The sequence below is a fragment of the Acomys russatus genome, chromosome 7 (genome assembly GCF_903995435.1).
Source record: "Acomys russatus chromosome 7, mAcoRus1.1, whole genome shotgun sequence".
NCBI classification, from domain to species: Eukaryota; Metazoa; Chordata; class Mammalia; order Rodentia; family Muridae; genus Acomys; species Acomys russatus.
Genome location: NC_067143.1, coordinates 28,670,669 through 28,684,768, shown reverse-complemented (window position 1 = coordinate 28,684,768; position 14,100 = coordinate 28,670,669). Strand labels below are relative to the sequence as shown.

The window sequence follows — 14,100 nt, the reverse complement described above, 5'->3', positions numbered from 1 at the left end:
AGATCACCAAAAAGTATGACAAGCATTCACAGAAGTAACCCAATATCTATACAAATTCCTAGCTCTTACTTAGGTAGCGTATGCTACATTAAATCTAGTCACATACTGAGTCTTTTGAGATATGGTTTTGCTGTTGCCCAGGCTGGTTCTGAACTCCTGTGCTTAAATGGATTCTCATATTTCAGCTGGAGTACAGGATTGTGCCATCATATCTGCTCAATATTTTTCTCTTCTTAGTTATTTTTCTTATCTGTCTATTATATATCTCCTAGTTATCTTACTTTATTTTTATTTCAGGTAGAATGTTTCTCTTGTAAGTATGTTTGTCACTGTCTCTCTGTGGCTGCGAAGGTCAGATGAGCCATTGGATATTCTGGATTGAAGTTACAGATGGTTGTTAGCTGCCATGTGGGTGCTAGGAACTGCACTGAGGTCCTCTGCAAAAGCAGTAAGTTCTCTTGACTACCAAGTCATCGCTTCATTCTTTATGTACGATTTTTAATTTTTTTTTAGTATTTTATTTCTATTCATTTTAAACTTATGTGCACACATGTGTCTACTTGGGAGTATGTGCTTGTGAGTGAAAGTGTACAGTGGGCATGTAGACACCAGATACCCCTAGATGTTGACTTAATGGTAGTTGTGAGTCACCTCATGTGAGTGCTGTAAAATGTGTACTCAGGTCCCGTGGTAGAGCAGTGCATGAGCTCTTAATCACTGACCCATCTTCCAGCCCCAGTATGTTGTTTTTAAAGAAATGTTTCGAGAGGCCAACCAGCAGCTCTGCTGGCAAAAGTGCTTTGTTGACAAGCCTATTCACTGGCTTAGGAGAGAACTGACTCGTACACTTTATCCTCTCACCTTCACATGTGTGCTGTGATACTCAGTGCGCGCGCGTACACACACACACACACACACACACACACACACACACACAGCGCTCAAATTAAATAAATGTTAAAGAACTAACTCAGCAGCCGAGTGTGGTGGACCACGCTTTTAATTCCAGCACTCGGGAGGCAGAGGTAGGGGGATCTCTGTGAGTTTGAGGCCAGCCTGGTCTAAAAAGAAGAGTTCCCTCTGTATCGAAGAACCAAAAACCAAACCAAACCAAAAAAATGAACATAGCCTGTTTCAGGACAGGCAAGGCTATGTTAGAGAGATCCTATCTCAACAGCCCCCCCAAAAGGGGGGGGGCTAGAACTATTTTTTGTGTCCAAGTTCAAGTAACAGTGTGATTCTAACTGAGAAGAAGGCCTGGGAAGAGCTGAGAATTGTTTCTCACCCCAACAAGCAAGCCCCTTCTTACATTTTTTCCCCCTCACGGAAACCAATCTCATCTATCTTTTCTTTTCCTCTAGTCCCTTGCCATAAGAAACATTTCCAAAACGCGCTACTATGAGAGAATGTTTCTTTCCTTAGCTATTTGAGGACAGTTCAGATGTTCTCTTGTATCCTGCTTAAAGATGTTTCCAGCCAGAAATGGGAAGAAAGGGAAAAAAAAAAAAAAAACCGTAGAAAAGTGGAGTTTCTGAGAGAAAATAAAGCTTGTTTTGTGTAATTCTCTGGGGGAAAGTTGACAGACAGACGCGGTGTAAGCTGCCACTTCAACGAACACTGCCCTAAAATGTGCAATCCAGCCAATCAGGATTATGAGGCTGGTTCGCTAAGGCCTCAGAACTATTGGTTATGCTAATACACTACTTCAAATAAGTGGTTTATGAGGTCAGCTATTAGGTTCGGGACTGTGCTGGTCATAAAACATTTGCTTCTGCCTGTGCCTGGTGGTTCGGGGGTGGGGTGGGGGGGAAACACTGAGGCTATGGTTCCTTGCCCAAGAGGAAAGAACGTGCTATATTTACTCATCTTGTCAATCATAATATCTTCGCTCTACCACTCCCTCTTCCAGTGAGGGTGAAAAAAATTTTAAGTCAGAAACAGCGAAGCCTAAGCGTTTAATGACTGGCCTGTACACACACGAACTAGCTTGGAAGAGTCCGCACTGCGGAGCAGAGAGCTAAGTCTCTCTGACAAACCCAAAGTTTCATTATCTGCCAATCGCAGGCCGGGACTTCTCAGCCGAAACGCCCACAGGATATGATTTGCATTAAATTAGTCCTATAGGCATGGAGAGAGTGGAAGAGGTGGGTTCAAAACTGACCAATAGTGTGCAAGAAGCTGCTGTCGGGGCGGCGGGCAAGCACCAACGAGAGAGCGTGAGGTCGCTTCGGGAAACGATGGCAGGAAGCTGGCCCAGCCAATGGCCGCTGCGGGCGGGTGTCGGTGCGCGTGCGCATTGGGGGTCCCGGGGCTGCAGGCGGGAGGTTGGGGGAGGGGGAGAGAGCAGGAGCGCCGCGGAGTTCCTGCTGCCGCTGCAGCCACCGCCGCAGCGAAGAGGCCATGTTGTGTGGTGTGTGGGGCGGGGGGGAGGAGGAGGAGGAGGAGGAGGAGGGAGTAAAGCCGAGCGAGGAGACGGGAGAGACACCACACACGGCACAAGATGGCCGGAGAGGCAGCAGCAAACCGAGCTGTCAGGCGGCCCGCCGCGGCCCACGGGCTCGCCGCTGCGCGGGGAGCAGGATCCGGGCGTCCCGGAGGGTTCCGGGAAAGCGGGGAGGTAGCGGCTGAGACGAGGCGGCCGCGCGCGGGTGCAGGAGCCCACGGCAGAGGCGCCCGCTGAGGCCGGGCCCGCGACGCCAGTGGCTGCGCTGCGGCAGCGGCGGTGCTGGTGGCGCGCGGTCGGGTGGCGGCCCGCGCCGTGGGCGAGAGGCTGCGGCGGACGACTTGTCCCGGAGAGGCGAAGAAGAGCGAGCCGATGGCGCCGGCGGCCGCGCTTTGACCCGGTGAGTAGCTCCCCTGCTCCCTTTATTGTCCTTTGTCCTTGGGAGGAAAAGCACGACGTCCTTGAGCGCGGGCGGGAGGCAGGGGGGTTGGCTGCCGCCTCTCCACCCGCAGCCCCGGTGCTGCCGCCGCGGGTCGAAGCCACCGGAGCACCGGGTCGGGCCATCTGGTTCCCGTTGCACACCCAGCCGGGCGCCGCGCTGTGATCCGAGCCGGCGGGGAGAGGGCGGCGGCCGCGCCGTGGAGCCCCTGCTTGCTCCGGTGAGTTATTTTGATACTTAGATTGAAACGACAATCCTCAGGAGATGGGCTTTTAAAAATCTCTTCCGGTGAGGTGAGAACCCATTGGGGTCGGATTTAAAAGAACAATGGAACCCTTCACTTCGCTTAAACCAAAATAAAACTTGTCTTTTTTCTACCCCCCTCTCCCCGTTGGGTGTTGGCTTTTAACTCTTTCCAAGCTGCCTTTGAGACCGGCTGTTAGTGGTCTAGATGCAAAGGTATCTTTACTGCTTGTGAAATGTCTGTGACGTTTGTTGTCTTTTAGAAAAGGCAAGTTACGGGGGTACTTCTGGTATTTCAAAAATGACGACAAGTAGGCCGTTTAATGGAAGTAGATTTGATAATTACGGTGCTAGATGATGACGTTTGATGAATACAGCTTATTTTTATCGAGTACTCTAGCTAATAACATTTGACATTCTGGTATTTGAACGTACGTATACTGTTGGATACTTTTTAAAATGGGTGGAAAAAGCCGTTATCAGTAACTTCTCACACTTGAATGTTAAAACGTACTTGAGTCAGTTCCTACCGTTTAAAAGTTAAAATTCATCTGTGGTTTAAAAAGAGAGAATGTAATACTATTACGAACCGTGATCGAAAAAGTTTTAAAAAGGAATATCCTAATAGCCCAGTTCTTCCTGAAGTTACTTTTCATAGTGTAAATAATGAAGTAGGACTGTTCGTGATGGGCGATGAAGAGGGGCCATATTTGTTGCATTTGTTGCATGTATAAAAGTCGAGATTGCTTAAAAGACGGAACAGTATTGAAAAGAACAGTTCTAAAATTTTCTTTGCATACGAACTTAAAAATTTTTGAGGTAATTTAGATTTAGCCTTTGGAAGAATGAACTAGAAATGCCCAGAGCTTTGTGGATTGTAAAAATATATTTGTCTTTATTCTGCGGATCCCTTGTGCTGTAAAGGTGAAGAACTGCGTAAAGGCCAGTGTTGAGGAGACTTACGTAGTACTTCTAATACCATAGGGACGGGTTGTTTGGACCATATTTCATGGGGTGTTTGCAGTAGAAAACAATTGGGATGCCTTTTGTAAGGCAGTGCATATTTATCAGTTGCAAATGCGTTGATTTCACACAATTCAAGTGCTAATCCTGTTTTTTCAAATGAATGCTCTGAAATGTTTTGTCACTGAAAGTGGTTTTAAAGGGATTGGGAATGTAGTTTAGAATCTGTTTTGAATAGTAAAATGTAAAAATAATTGCTAGCAGTTTAAGATTGTAACATCTTTAATGATGAACTGGGTAAAAGAAAGAAAATATTCTAGACCCTGGTTTGGAATTGAATGAAGGTCACAGATCGCACAAGTTTTAGAGCTGCTTAAAAGACAATGCTAATATCCCACTTGGTGAGATCAAGTAGCTTGTAGTTTAAAATTTAAAGTAACCAGTGGCCATTTTAAGTTGACTAATTTCTCCTGTAGGAGTTGATTTTTAATGCTCATAACTGTAAGAGGAATTTGTAGATGGCAAAGAAAAATTTAGGATGATGACGTTCTTTAAACATTGTCAACTTCTCTTTTTGTTTTTGTTTACCTGATTATCTAAATGGAAAAAGGAAAGTAAAGTGATAGTCATCTGAATTTTTTGTGTTTCTTGGATTCCAGTGTTTGAATACCTAGTATTTGGCAGTATATTCCAATTGAAGAAAACAAAGAATGATAGACATTAAAGATGAATAACTGCAGCCATAAATGTGCAGGTTGTGCCTCCATGCATTTGTACCTGAGTCTTGTCTTTGGGATATTTTTCTCGTTTTATCATAATGCCTCTTTGGTCAAGAAATCTTTAAAAATCAAAGCACTTAAAACAATTTCCTAATTTTTTTTTAAAGGTATGTGGCAAGATTATAATTAATGTGGTTGCTGATGGTTGTGAATAAATACAGCTTTTATCCCAGGTAAGATTATTAAATTTATTGGTTTGACATAAAATTAACTTACTAGATATTTTTAGCATTCAATTAACATTTATGATTTTAAAGAGTGATTGTGAATGAATATATATATATTCAAAATTAAAAAAAAATTTTTAAGAGCCCCTTTCACTGAGTAGTTCAGAGAGTATCCTATGGCCATTGTAATATAATGTACCTTTGAATAAGAAATACTGCAAGTCTTTAAGGCTTTGTTTAATTTAGGTAAGAAGCTTTGGAACTAGGAATGGACCAAAATGGGTTTTGTCCCTCTTAATTGCAAATGACATTTTAAATATTTAAATAGATTTATTAGGAAATTTGAATAGTTTACTATTTAGACTAGTAGATTTTAGGGAGCAATATTTCAAAAGTTAGGGTATTGATAATTACTGTTCTGTATAAAGTTTTTAATCATTCCTACTTGCTACTGATTTTTTTTCATTTGTCAGTTGTTTAGAATATCGTTTGTTTTCTCCAAAAGGTATGCCATTTTGAAGACTGAGACAGTAGAATTTTACATATAAGAATAAAGGAAAGCCCTTGGGAAATTCTGTATTTAAATAGCAAGTAAGTTTTTAAAATTGTTATGTTTGAATATTTACCAACATTTGGATAGGAATATATCATTAAAGTTTGTAAATAAGACAAATTGTTGGACTGTTTATATAAAAAGGATTAGAAAATATCCTAATAGTTTTACCGTAAGTAAAGCAAAGTACTTTAATGTTAACTATTAAAACAGCTGAGAGAATAATTTATATCTAGTAGTAGTAAGATATTTCATCTTCCCAATAAAATGGTGCTGCCTTTTTGTGATGGTTCAGTCTGCAGTGTTAAGTCAGCATTGTCTTTATAGTCTGAAAGATAGATTCTTTGGCTCCCTCCTCAACCTCGGCACGAAACAGTGTCCTAAAATTTTACAATTACAGTTCCCTTGTTTCTTGAAAGAACTCTATTTTAAAAGCTAAAACAGTTTAAATAGTTTAAATACTCATTTTTAGTAGTTTGTTCTTTAAAAAAATACAAACAAATTGATTTCCAGCAAACTTAAGTGCACTGCTCTTAGAAACTTCTGTATCATGGTAATTGTTTTTAATACCTAAAAAAGAAATAATTGCAAACACAGAGGCTTTGTTTTTATCATACCATGATATGCATTATCATCTTAATAGGTGAATATTAAGGCGATCGAAGAAAATATGACTGTCTATATAGGCTTGAATAAAAAAAAAAGCTCAATTATTGTTTTTAAATGGTTGGCCAGAGAAAATATGAAATAAGTGATGCTTTTGGAAAAAAAAGTCAAGTGACTTAATTAAAATGAAGGCACATTTACTTATGTCTTGGAAATCTATGGAAAATCAAGCTTTCAGTTGCTTTGTTTTGATTCAAATAGGAAATAAGGGTAATAGGCTAATTCTTACGGACTTTGTGTTAGCTTAATGAATTTTTTCCAGTTTGTTTCAGTTTGTATCTGTTATTATTTACAAAAGAAAACGAGAGACCTTTGAAATTTATAATCTTTCAAAGACAGACTATACACAAAATATTTTTAATCCTATATTCCTATATCATAAATGCCAAGATTAGCATTTTCTCTTTGGAACCGGAGAGTTGGCTCAGGTGTTAAGAGCACTTTTGCTGAGCCGGACAGTTGTGGCGCACATCTTTAATCTCAGCGTTCGCGAGGCAGAGGCAGGCTGATTGCTGTGAGTTCAAGGCCAGCCTGGTCTAAAAAAAAAGAGTTCCAGGACAACCAAGGCTACACAGTGAGGCCCTGTCTCAACCACTCCCCGCCCCCAAAAGAAAGAACACTTATGCTTTTCCAGAGGACCTAGGTTCAATTCCCAGCACCCACATGGCAGCTCACAACTCTCCATAACTTCTGTTCCAGGGGATCTGACACCCTTACACAAGCAATGCAGTCAAAACACCAATGTATATGAAAAAAAATATTATAAAAAGCTAGCTTTACTACTTTCTAAAGATAAAGAATTAAATAAAACCAAGGATTTCTCCTTGTACCTGATAGAATGTGTAGCTGGCATTTGTTGAACACTTACAAAAATTGAGAATGAGGTATCTTGTATGACACTATCAGAAGTTAAGTATAAATAAATAGGCAATATACTTATTTCAGGTATAATTTGAATAGAAAAAGTAAATAGCTGAAGATTAGAAGTTTTAAATGAAATTGTAATTTTTTTTGCTTTTATAAGTGATCTAAGAACTGCTAAATTACTTCCTAGTCTTCTGCAGGCAATTTTTATAACCAAGGTTAATAGAATAAATTAGCTTATGAAAAAGAACATGTATTACTATATTTCTGATGGTGCTTATATTCAGTGTGAGTAGTTACCACTTGAGCTAATTTAACGATAAAGTTTATTGTCTCATGAGGCTAGTTAACAGATAACCATCTTGTGTAGATGGGATTATGTGACCTACAAGGTATATGTAATAGATAATATGCTTTATTTTATGATCAAGGTAAGTTTTATGTCAAATATTTTTTACTTAAGGACTGAAGTAATAAATATTTGCCTTCATCTTAGCATTTTGGACAAATTCCTTAAATCTTAAAAATTTGACCTAGTTGCGTTTGTTTTGGAATGTATTTAATGTTATAACTTTGAAGGATTAACATGTCAAAAATACAAGAAGCTGTAATTGCAGCTAATCACAAGTGGTTTTGGATCATGACATGATTATTTATAGTTTTGAGTACATGAACTAGGTAATTGTAATGTGAATTTTATCTAACTTTCCATTTATAATCACAGTTTCTTAACTAATTGACAATTTGGGAGGCTGGTGAGATGACTCAGAGGTTAAGAGCACTGACTGCTCTTCCAGAGGTCCTGAGTTCAATTCCCAGCAACCACATGGTGGCTCACAACCATCTGTGATGTTATCTGGTTCCCACTTCTGGCCTTAAGGTGTACATGAAGGCAGAGCGCTGTATACTCAATCATAAATAAATAAATAAATCTTAAAAAAAGAAGAAAATTTGAGCTGTTGATAACATGTGTACAATTCTCCTTTGACATTTATTGTGGAATCAGATGTATGTGAAGATTCAGCAATCAGGAAGTCCACCTGTAATCTAAATAGGCTGTGCAGTCTTCATTTTATTACAGAGTTTTAAATCTTTTTTTTTTTCCTTCCGAGACAGGGTTTCTTTGTGCATCCTTGGCTGTCCTGGACTGGCTTTGTAGACCAGGCTGGCCTTGAACTCACAGAGATCCACCTGCCTCTGCCTCCTGAGTGCTGTGATTAAAGGCATGCACCACTTCTGCCTGGCTGATTTTTAAATCTTTTAATTAAAGCTTTACCTTAATAGCTTTCATTCATTTTCTCTTAGCTCTTAAATTGTGTGAATAAAAATAATCCTGAAGAGTATTTTACGTGCAGACTGATTTTTTTTTTTTTCCCCCTATTGATTATCAGGTCTTGTTTCTTTTGTGAAACTACTAGAATAATAAAACCAGGGGAAATTGCTAAAATAATTTTGATATATTCCAAAATATTCTGTGTAAATACAGATACTGGAAAAACAACAATTAATTATAAAATTGAGCCTGAGGATGTAGCTCAGTTGGTAGAGGGCTTTCCCACCAGGCAGAAAACCCTAGATTCAGTCCCAAGTACTGCATAATAAAACAGGTTGTTGGTGAATATCTCTAGTCCTAGCCCTTGTGAAGTGGAGGCACAGGAATTGGAAGTTCAAGGCCATCAGCTACCTGATGTTGCCTTTAAAAAAGTTGTTTTTAAGCAGTGAAGATTTAGAATTCTGCAGTGAAAGCATTTATATTTTTCTAGTTTAATAAACATGTTTAAAGATGACTATATTTTCATCTTTACAGCTAATCATGATTATAAAGATTTGTAGTTTATATGCCTTACTTGTTTTAATCCTTTTAATAGAAATACTTATTTTAAGAAAAAATATATATTTCTGCATTTCAAAAGTAAATAACCTCATTTTACAAACTTCTTCCTCTTTTAGGTTGAATGCAAAGTTTATTTTCAGATTGACTATTTTTGATGTAAATAGCATTAAAAGTTTTTTTTTTTAACTTGCTTCTGCAGTTTTCTTTCCTTTTTGGTGCTGAGATTGAATTAATCCTTCCTTGTACATGGTCGGAACACAGCCTCACCATCATTCTAGCCTTACTTTTTGTTGTAAAAAGTTGCAAGTTCATTTATGTACTTGTGTGAACATGGAGGTCAGTGGCAGCCTTTAGGAATTGTGTTTTTCATGTGGATTATCAGGATTGCCATCAAAGTAGTCATGGTAGCATATTTTTTACTTTTTGAAACAGGATCTTACTGTGGAGGACAGGCTGCCCTTGAATTTAAGTTGTTTAGTCTTCAGGGTTACAGGCACCGAGCCATCATGTCCAACACCCTAAATTTAAGGATATGATAGGTGACCCGAGTTTTCAAAAAGGTATTTCTGATACTAGGATTTATACATTATCTAATAATGCTCCCTAAGACTGTACTTGAGGAGACATTTTTTACTAATTTATTTGTATGTGTGCTTGCAAATTCAGATTTGAAGGTCAGGAGGAGTAGGCTTCTTTTCAACTTGTGAGTATAGGAAATAAATTCAGGTTTTTGGATGTGTTGGCAACCGCCTTTACTGATTGCACTATGTCACAGGCCCTATTTTAATTAATTAATTAATTAATTTTTGTTTTTTTTGTAGTTAGCCTTGGCTGTCCAGGCTGGTCTTGAACTCACTGCAATCAGCCTGCGTCTGCCACCTGAGTGCTGGGATTAAAGGTGGCTAGGCCCCATTTTAATAATTAAAATTGTATCCCTAAACACAAATCAGATGCTTAGTTTTTTTTTTTTTTTTTTTTTAAGATGCTTAGTTTTTAAAGACATTTTTTTCCTAAGACAGGGTTTCTCTGTGTAGCCCTGGTTGTCCTTGAACTAGTTCTAGACCAGGCTGGCCTTGACTCATAGCAATCTGACTGCCTCTGCTGGGATTAAAGGCGTGCACCACCACTGCCTGGCCAGACGCTTAATTTTTAAGATTTAAAAGATTTTACTGAATGAATGTTCTTTGTGTATGTATATATTTGCACTGTATACATGCCTAGTGACCTGAAAGGTCAGGGGAGGTGTTTAGAGTCTCTGGAACTGGAGTTAAAGAGCTTGTGAGAAAAAAAAAAAAAGAGCTTGTGAGCCACCATTTGGGTATTCAAGAGCAGCAAGTACCTTAAAACTGAGATTTTTCTTCAGCTTCAAGAATTAAATGGTTAATCTGTACCAGGAATCATACTGCTTTTAATTCAGATTTTCAAGTTGGTTTAAAAATACATACTATCTGTGTTTTTTTTTTTTTTTTTTTTTTTTTTTTTTTTTTTCTTTACTTTTTTGAGATAGTTTAGTCTTAATTGTGGGATTACAGGTGTCAATGATCACATCTACCTTTATGGCTTCTTTTAAAGCAGTTTTCTTAAGCAATGCTAATGCCTTTGTTTATTTGGGACTTCTCAGGCTGGACAAAGACAACCAGGAGGAATTTTTGCATCTTAAAACACCCTTTGATTACTACAGTGCACCCTTATGCCTTGCCAATGACAGTATCACCATCTTTGTAAACATTTTCTTAGAGTTAAGTGTTCTTAACTGGCCTTGGTGGTGCATGCTATAATCCCAGTACTGAGGAGGCAGAGGCAGGAGGATCTCTGAGTTGAGGTCAGCCTAGTCTACAAAGGGAGTCAAGCACAGAGACTCTGTCTCAAAAAACAAAAACTCAAAACCAAAAAAGCAAAAAACAAAAAAACATACAACAAAAAACCTCCTCTAACTAACCCCTCCCCCCCAAACAAAAAGGATTTAAAAGTTTAAGGGATTTAAGAAGCAACTGAAGTTGTTCTTGACTTTTAAGATGGCTGGGCAGTCAAAAAAACAAAACCAAAACAGGGATCACATGCCTTTAATTCCTGCACGTGGGAGGTAGAAGTGAGCAAATCTCCTAAGTTTGAGGCTAGCCTGGGTTACAGTGAGTTCCATAACAGCCAAGGCTGTCCAGAAAACCCTGTCTCATAACAGCCAAGGCTATCCAGAGAAACCCTGTCTCATAACAGCCAATGCTATCCAGAGAAACCCTGTCTCATAACAGCCAAGGCTATCCAGAGAAACCCTGTCTCATAACAGACAAGGCTGTCCAGAGAAACCCTGTCTCATAACAGACAAGGCTATCCAGAGAAACCCTGTCTCAAAACAGACAACAAGCAAACATTACGTACATAAAAGATGGGGAGGGATTTGAGGAAACTCAGACTGCAGTCTACTTAAACAGAGTTGGACTGTCACCAAAGGGTGCAAAATGCTGTTCTGTACTTTCTCAACCTTGAGAAAGGAAAGCTTATGATAGATTAGTGTTAATCATTTTATTGTGAGGGAAAGTGAGATCAAAACCTTTTTGTTTGTTTCAGAACCTAAGCATTTCTTGGACTGCTAGGGTGACTTAAATCATAATCCCATCAAACCTCTATGATGGTTTTCTCTTAGAAACTTTTTTATTGCTTTAAAAAATTATTTTATGTGCATTGGTATGAGTATGTGAGATCCCTTGGAACTGGAATTAAAGATAGTTGTGCGCTAGGTATCACATGGGTGCCAGGAATTAAACTCTGGTTTTTTTTGAAGAACAGGTAGTTCTCTTAACCACTGAGCCATTTCTCCATGCCCCTAGAAACTTTTTTTGCCAAGATTTTAAAAACATTTTCTACGCTTTTAAACAATACTAAATTAGTTTATTTATTATACTAGTTACTAGTTTGAACCAAGGAAGCCTTCTAACTTGGGATGTATCTCTTACCCTAAGTCGGTTTAGGTTTTTTTTTGTGATTTAAGATTTGACAGGCAAGATAGGCATGCACACGCCTTTAATCCTGGCACTTGAGAGGCAGAGGAAGTCAGCTCTCTATAAGTGTAATCTGACCTTAATAGGGAGATTTTTGTGAACAGTCAAATCTTTGGTTTGTTTTTCAGGCAGGGTTTCTCTGTGTAGCCTTTCCTGTCCTGGAACTCAGAGATATGCTGGCCTCTGCCTCCCAAGTGCTGGGGTCAAAGGTGTGTGCTACCACCACCTAGCACATTGTTTTCTTAGGAAAGATATTTTAGTGTCCACTAATATTTAAACAGATCTTTGTTATATTTCTTGATTATGACTTACAAAAGTGACTTTAGATTATATACATAAATAGGGAATTGCTTTTACATTTGCCGATGATTCCTAGGAAGTTAGCTTGATAGTTTAGTTTAAGTCTTAAATGTTAGGCTTGTTTGCTTGCTTGCTTAAAAACATAGATTGCTACAGTTTCATGAAGCTTTTAAAAAAGTTTTGTGTTTGTAGGTCAGAGGAAAACCTGTGTGAGTCAGTTATCTTTTTTTTTTTTTTTTTACATGTGAGTTCCTGGGATTAAATTTGGGTCAGGCTTGCCAGCAGGCACTTTTACCTGGTGAGTCACCTCACTGTCTCTTTTTGGTAGACATGGTCTCATGTCTATAATTTTGAACTCTCACACTTTGAACTGTTCCTGGTTCAATCTTTTGTTGGTTTGTTTGTTTCAAATTCAGGGCTTCCTATGTTAAATGCTAATACCACTTAGCTGTACCTCTCTCTTTTTCTTTTTTGGTTTTTTTTGAGACAAGGTTTCTCTGTATAGCTTTGGCTGTCCTAGAACTCACTCTGTAGACCAGGCTCTGTACAGAGTTGTACAGAGAACAACTCACTCTGTAGTTGAACCCAGAGGTACTCCTGCTTTTTCCTCCTGATTGCTGGGATTAAAGGCATGTTTCACCACTGGCCCCTATACCTCTATCTCTTATTTTATGATTATTGTAATCATATAAAACCAAGGCAAATAAACCCATCCTTGCTTTAGAAAGCACTTAAAATGGGAAGTATTTTCCATATTTAGTTTTGAGGAATTTAAGTCAGAAATTGGTGCTGCACCTACTGCATATATAGGGTTAGTGTTAGTGTTGGAGAGGTGGCTTAGCATTTAAGAGCCTGTATAATTGGAGGGCCCTCCTGTGCTTCGCCTCACTCACACTGCTTGTATCTCCGGTACCAGAGTATCCAATGCGCTCTTCTGGACTTGCACTGTCATGCACATACCCACACAAACACACATGTAGACACAGATAATAAACATAAATCTTAAAGAATTAGTCAAGTAGATGAGTACAGTTGATAGTAATCTGAAGTGATGCCTAGGGTAATAGTTTATTTAGAAATATTGACTATGTATGGGATCATATTATGTTGAGTCTAGCATATGATAATATGAAGGGAGACAAAAAGGGAGAAAAAAATGTTACCTTGTAGATTGGTATTAAAAGTTTATTAGATGAGATGCCAGAATATAGGTGAATATTGTGCTGTTTAACTTAGATTTTCTTTTTTTTCCCCCTTGATTTTTTGAGACAGGGTTTCTCCGTGTAGCTGTGCCTGTCTTTGACTCACTTTGTAGACCAGGCTGACCTCGAAATCACAGTGACGCACCTGCCTCTGCCCCCTGTATGCTGGCATAGTTTCTTTATTGTCAACCCAGGGTCTCAATTCTAAAGCAGGAGCTCAATAATCACTCCTTTGGAGTTCTTGAAAATGAGATGTGGGCTTGAAATTTTAGTAACTTGTTCTAGAAATCAGCTCTTTCTCTTGCAAATCTAAGATCTTGTCACAATTTTCTTGTCTTGTGCTTGGACTAATTTGTTCATAAACTGTATTTCTTGATGTGTTTCTTCTTTAAGAAGCATTGAAGTTGTGATATACATTATAGGATTTAATAAAATCTTTACTTTTCCCCCCCCAGAAATGTGAATCCCCAGATGGAATGGAAGGCCTATACTGTAGACATTGTTGAAGCATTTAGTAAGTCTTAATCTTCTTGTTGGATCTGATTTTTTTTTTTTTTAAAGTATAACTAGGAATTTTAAGTTACTGATTTGGAATTGTAAGTACATAGCTTTATCAAAGTAAACTGTAAGAATATCTATGTAATGGTTAGA

At 38.7% G+C, this 14,100-nt stretch overlaps 1 long non-coding RNA gene across 1 annotated transcript; it reads left to right on the top strand.

Annotated features, from left to right (window-relative positions):
- Nucleotides 1-2,716: 2,716 nt before the first annotated feature.
- Nucleotides 2,717-12,617, top strand: LOC127191582 (uncharacterized). Its single transcript, XR_007830930.1, has 4 exons — nt 2,717-2,843; nt 4,975-5,040; nt 5,540-5,625; nt 12,497-12,617. It is a non-coding gene; the product is annotated as an uncharacterized LOC127191582 (long non-coding RNA).
- Nucleotides 12,618-14,100: the final 1,483 nt, after the last annotated feature.